The sequence below is a fragment of the Petaurus breviceps genome, unplaced genomic scaffold (genome assembly GCF_028583685.1).
Source record: "Petaurus breviceps papuanus isolate PSGF00001 unplaced genomic scaffold, PetGlider_PUasm1.0 90504, whole genome shotgun sequence".
NCBI classification, from domain to species: Eukaryota; Metazoa; Chordata; class Mammalia; order Diprotodontia; family Petauridae; genus Petaurus; species Petaurus breviceps.
The window spans coordinates 2,101,980-2,107,979 of NW_027187266.1; the positions used below are offsets into that span (position 1 = coordinate 2,101,980).

General features: G+C 35.4%; 1 long non-coding RNA gene across 2 annotated transcripts in view; it reads right to left on the reverse strand.

Moving 5' to 3' along the window:
* Positions 1-6,000, reverse strand: part of LOC138141895 (uncharacterized) — a 104,453-nt gene that overhangs the window by 30,589 nt on the left and 67,864 nt on the right. The window contains exon 3 of one of the 2 annotated variants that reach the window (XR_011163301.1): positions 4,755-4,879. The exons of the other annotated variant lie outside the window; for it this stretch is intronic. This is a non-coding gene — a long non-coding RNA (uncharacterized lncRNA). The remainder of the gene's footprint in view (positions 1-4,754; positions 4,880-6,000) is intronic. 2 annotated transcript variants of the gene reach the window in all.

Genomic DNA, 6,000 nt, shown 5'->3' on the forward strand with positions numbered 1-6,000 from the left:
GTCCCAGGGATCAAGAGCCCTTCATGGGTAAGGAATAGAGTACAGACCAGGAGAGCTATGACCACACCTCTCGTCAGATCGCAAACTGAACACAGCAGTGTGAAAAAACCTGAAGATTGAGACAGTGCCCCACCCCTACCCCCCAACTGGGAACAAAGCCTAACTTTAACATAAAGTTCAAAATCAAGAAATAGGGTAGAAAAACGAGCAAACAACAACCACCACAAAAAAACCTGATCATAAAACATTCCTGTGGTAAAAGGAAAGATCAAAACATGAACTCAGAAGATGGCAATGAAGTCGAAACAGTTACAAGCAAAAACTTAAAGGAAAAATGTGAATTGGACAAAAGCCCAAAAAGAGTTCCTAGAAGAGATAAAAAAAATTTTTTTTCAAGTCAAATAAGAGTTGTAGAGGGAAAATTAGGTAAAGAAATGAGAGCAATGAAAGGAAATTAAGAAAAGGACAATTAATAGCTTAGTAAAAGGACAAAAATTTCTGAAGAAAATAACACCTTGAAAACCAAAATTGGCTAAATGGGGGGGGGGAGATACAAAACCTCACTGAAAAAATAATTCCTTAAAAATTAGAATTGGTAAGAGAAAGCTAATGACTCCATGAGATATCAAGAAACACTAAAACCATCAAGAGAATGAAAAATAGAAGAAAATATGAAATATTTCATCAGAAAAACAACTGACCTGGAAAATAGATCAAGGATAGAAAACATAAGAATTACACTATTTGAAAGCCATGATTGAACAAAGAACTTATATATCACATTTCAAAAAATTGTTGAGAAATATTTCCTTAATATCCTAGAACCAGAAGGTAAAGTAAAAATTGAAAGAATCCACTGGTTATCACCTGAAAGAGATCTCAATCTGCTCTCTCTTATATCCTCCTCCATACCCCCCAACTTCCTTGTAGGGCAGGATGGATTTCTATACCCCAGTACCTGTATATCTTATTTCCCAGTTGCATGTAAAAACAAATTTTTTTTTAACATTTGTTTTAAAAACTTTGATTTCCAGATTCTTTCCCTTCTTCCCTCCTCACCCACCTCCACTGGAAAGATAAGCAATTCAATTTAGGTTGTACATGTGTAGTTATGCAAAACGTTTCCATAGTAGTTATATTATGAAAGACTAACTATATTTCCCTCCATCCTATCCCACCCCCCACTTACTCTATTTTCTACTTTGATCCTGTCACTTTTCTTTTTTTTTCTTTTTTTTTAAAGCAATTGGAGTTAAGTAACTTGCTCAAGATTACACGGCCAGTTATCTCTGGGTGTGGTGGTAAGTATCTGAGCCCGGATTCGATACCAGGTCATCCCGACTCTGAGGCTGGTGCTCTTACTCACTGAGCCACCTGGCCACCCCGACCCTGTCACTTTTCAAATGTATGTGCTTCTAACTACCCTCTCCCCCAATCTGTCCTCCCTTCTATCATCCCCCCTCTTATCCCCTTCCCCCCTACTTTCCTGTAGGGTAAGATACCCAAATGAGTGTAGCACACAAATTCTTAAAGGAAAATTTAAATAAATTACAGGAGGAAATAGTAAAACTAATACTGGGGGGGGGTGCTCAATTTTACTCACTCAGAATTAGATAAATCTAACCCTTGAGGACAGGAATTGTCTTTTGCCTTTTTTTTTATATCTCTACCACTTAACACAGTATCTAACACATAGTAGGTAAATATTTATTGATTGATTGACTAAGTGTGGCAAGGACCCCTATGTGGAGGGCATTCCAGTTAATAGGGCCTGAAAGAGGATACAATCTGTACGGTGGGTAAGATGAGATCCCAGTCCCATTTAGGGCACCACAACCTCATGCAGGCTATGGGAGTAGATGCCAACTGGTAGCTTTGTTGCTAACGACTCAATTCCAGTTCAGGAGTTCAATGTAATCAGAGGTAGCATTCATGAAGTAGGAATAGCCCTGGGCCCTAGACTGTCTATTGAAGAACAAGTTCAGAAGAAGGCAGTTTTAGAGGAGAGCTGTGTGACTCAGACACCAGGAGTGGCATAGGGTCTCAGTTTTAGTTTTTAGTGTAATTTGAATCCTTTAAAGGAATAACCAGGGTGGAGATCCAAGACCAAAGGAAAGGCTATAGGTTATTCCTTTCAATCAGCAGAGTTTTCTAGTTGGCTAATAGTTTTTGAGTCCAGTAACAGTCTACTGTAACTTCCAACCATGTACAAGATCACAACAGTTTTGCTATCCCAAACCCAGGGCAGAAACTTGAAGAACTCAGACTAAGGGATTATATGAGGAAGGAAGGTTGATGATCAGATTTTTGTCTTGGGTCAGACCACTGTGAGACAATTGAAAGCTCCCTGAGATCTCAGGGGGAAAACCATAACATTCAATACTCTAAGAAAGTATAAATAGAACCAGTCCAGACCTTCCTTCCAGAAGAGTGAAGAACCTGGCTTTAATATAAAGTCCAAAATAAAAATGTAGGCTGGAAGATTGAGCAAAAACTTGAATCCCACCATAAAAAATAAAACAACCTTATGGTGACAGGGGTACTCAAGTTACAAACCCAGAAAAAGATAAAAAAAAAAAACCATCTACAATCAAAAACTCAAAGGAAAACACAGCTTGGGCACAAATTCAACTAGATTTCCTAAAAGACATTAAGCAAGAGTTTTAAAAGCTTTTTTTTAATAAATGAAAGAAGAGTGTTAGAGGGCAAAAATAAACTGGAAAAGAAATTAGAGTTAGGGAAGAAAGAATTGAAAAAGCAATTAAAAGCTTGGCACAAGGAGTACAAAAACTTGCCCATGCCACAAGCTCTCTAAAAATTAGAGTGAACCAAATAGAAGCTAATGACTTCATGAAATAACAAGAAATATTAAAAGAAAGTCAAAAGAGTGAAGATATAGAAGAAAATTTTAAGTATTTCATAGATAAAACAACTGACCTGGAAAATGGATTAGGAGAGACTATATAAGGATCATCAGACTATCGTTACCATCCCCTCCAAGAGTCTAGATTTCATATTTCAAAAAAAATCCTAAAAGAAAACTACTCAGACTTAGAACCAGGAGGCAAAGAAGAAATAGAATGGATTCCCTCCAGTAGTATATGGCTTATGAGAAACAAATGAAATGATCCTTACAGAGTTAAATGTGGAATTGGAATAAGATCTATTCTGCTTTAGTTAAAGTAAAAAGACAGGGAAAGGAATCATGATCTAAAACAGAAGCAAAAATAGACTTAATTAAAAGAAACAAATAGCAAAATTACATTTTGCTGAAAGATTTAAGAGACAATGAGTTGTCAATAATAAACATATGAACAAAATGGAATAGCAAGCAAATATTTAAAGAAATTAAATGAGATACTAAGTGAAATAGATAATAAAAACAATAGTGGAGCATCCCATTTACATCCTTAGATTAAAAAAAAAAGTCTAACAAAACAATAAACAAAAAGGAAATGAAGGACATGAATGGACATTTTTTTAAAGTTAGATATGACAACTCTGGAGATTATCAAATAGAAATAGAAAGGATTATATATGTATATGTGTACACACACACACAGACACACACCCGAGCTGTGCGTACAGACATCACAAGAAATTGACCATGTGTCAGGTGATAAAGCACACACAAACAAATGCAGAAAAACAGAAATATTAAATTCATATTTTACATACCACAATGCAACAAAAATTATATTAAATGAAGATCTACTGAAGAAATAAGAGCCTACATTATCTGTAAAGGGGATAAACTCTAGAACCTTCCAACCCAGACATAAAGCAAGAGTGTTCATTATTATCAATACTAGAAATATTAGCCTTTGCAATAAGACAAGAAAATGAATTTGAGTGAATAAGAATAAATGAGGAAACAAAACCATTGCTTTTTGCAGGTGAGATGATGGCTTCCTTAAAGAACTCTAGAGAATCAGCTAAAATTAATTTAAACAATTAACTTAAGCAAAGTTGTAAGAGATGAAAAAAACTCACAGAAATCTATATTTCTGTATGTTAAGAACACACACCAGAAGGAAGAGATATGAAAAAGTGATATTCCATTTGGAGTAACAGTAGAATGTATAAAATACTTGGGAGTCTACCTGCCAAGACACACATAGAAACTCTATGAATGCAATTATAAAATATCCTTAATACAAATAAACACAGATTTAAATAATTAGAAAGTATTTATTCCTCATGGGTAAGCTGAGCCAATTTAATTGAAATGACAATGCTGCCTAATTTATTTACTTATTCAGTGCCATACCAATCAAATTGTCAAAGAATCACTTTAGAGTACTAATAATAAAATTCATGTGGAAGGGAAAAAAAGGTAAAAAAAAATATGAAGGGGGTTGATGGAAAAAAAAGGAAGGAAGCAGAGCTAGCAATACAAGATCTTGAACTATATTACAAAGGCACAATCATCAAAATAATGTTGCTGTGTAATAAATATATAAAACATACATATGTATATAAACATGTGTGTATATATATAATTTGTTTTACACACACATATAGGACATATATATCTTTTTTAATAAAACTTTATTTACACACACAAATGTATCTACTTGTGTATTTTTAAATAGACAAAAAGTTACTTTGGTGACCACATATTTTATTTGCTTTGTGTTTTTGAATTATGATATATCATACCCCACCCCACCCCAATGCATATTAGCCAACAGAGCGTGGTCACTTTACCCCTGGAATCACCCTGGGCACTGATAGGTAAGCTTTCAACTTACTGTGCTTGGATCCAGGCCTCCACCTCAGTTTCTAGACATCTCAAGACCATGTTGCTGTAGTATTACACCCTGTTCCTTTCTATTTCCTCTTTATGTTTTATCTTCCCTCATTAGAATATAAGCTCCTATAAATAAGAAGCAATTACAGAAGATAAAATTGAATTGAATACATTCAATAAACATTTGTTAAGTGCCTACTATGTGCTAAGGGCTGAGATACAAAACAGAAGCAAAAGAAAGTCCCTGCCCTCAGAGAACTTACAATCTCAATAGATAATTTTGATTATGTGAAAATGAAAAAGCTTTTGAACTAATAAAATTAATGAATCTATGATAAGAAGGGAAGGAGTGGAATGGGGGAGGGGAATCTTTGCATCAAATTAATCAGATAAAGATTATGTTGCAGCCCAACAATTTTAGAAAGCATTTGCAAGGCTACAGAGAGATTGTATCAGTCATTTCCCTTGTATTTACCACTTCTCTGCTTTCTGGACCCTGGAAAATACAAGATAATAAAATTTTAGCATACAGTTACTTTGTACTCAGATATGGATATGGTAGGATGCCAAGAGTAGCATTATTTTCATTGATGATATAATGATACAAATTCTTTATATTTCAGTGAAGCAATTAGTCCCCCAAGATCTCAGGGCATTTTTCATCATTAAGAATCCCAAAGGAGCTAGATAAAGTATCCTGCTCATTTTCTCTCTATAAGTCTAGAACAAGTTCAGACGTCCACCAGGTATTGAGATCTATCAGGGCCCTTTCTAATACAATCATAGAGTAGGAAGAGGCCTCTTGAAATCTCTAATAGTGAGTATAGTACCATACCTGAATGATTTCTCTCCTATGTACAACTTTCCCCCTTCATCAATGATTTGGCAGTGCTGCAGTCATTTAAACAGATGGATTTGGGACAGCTAGGAAGTGAAATGGATAAGGCCCTGGGCCTGAAGTCAGAAAGACCTGAGTTCAAGTTTGCCCTCAGACAGTTATTAGCTGTGGAAACCTGGACAAGTCATTTAACCTATGTTTACCTCAGTTTCTTTATCTGTAAAACAGGAATGATAAGAACACCTTCCTCCCAGGATTGTTGTGAAGATCAAATTAGATAGTAATTGTAAAGTGCTTAGCATAATGAGTGGCACATATGGCCATATCAATTGTGTGTGTGTGTATGAGAGAGGGGGGGGGGGGAGAAAGAGAAAGAGAAAGAGAGAGAGAGAGAGAGAGAGAGAGAGAG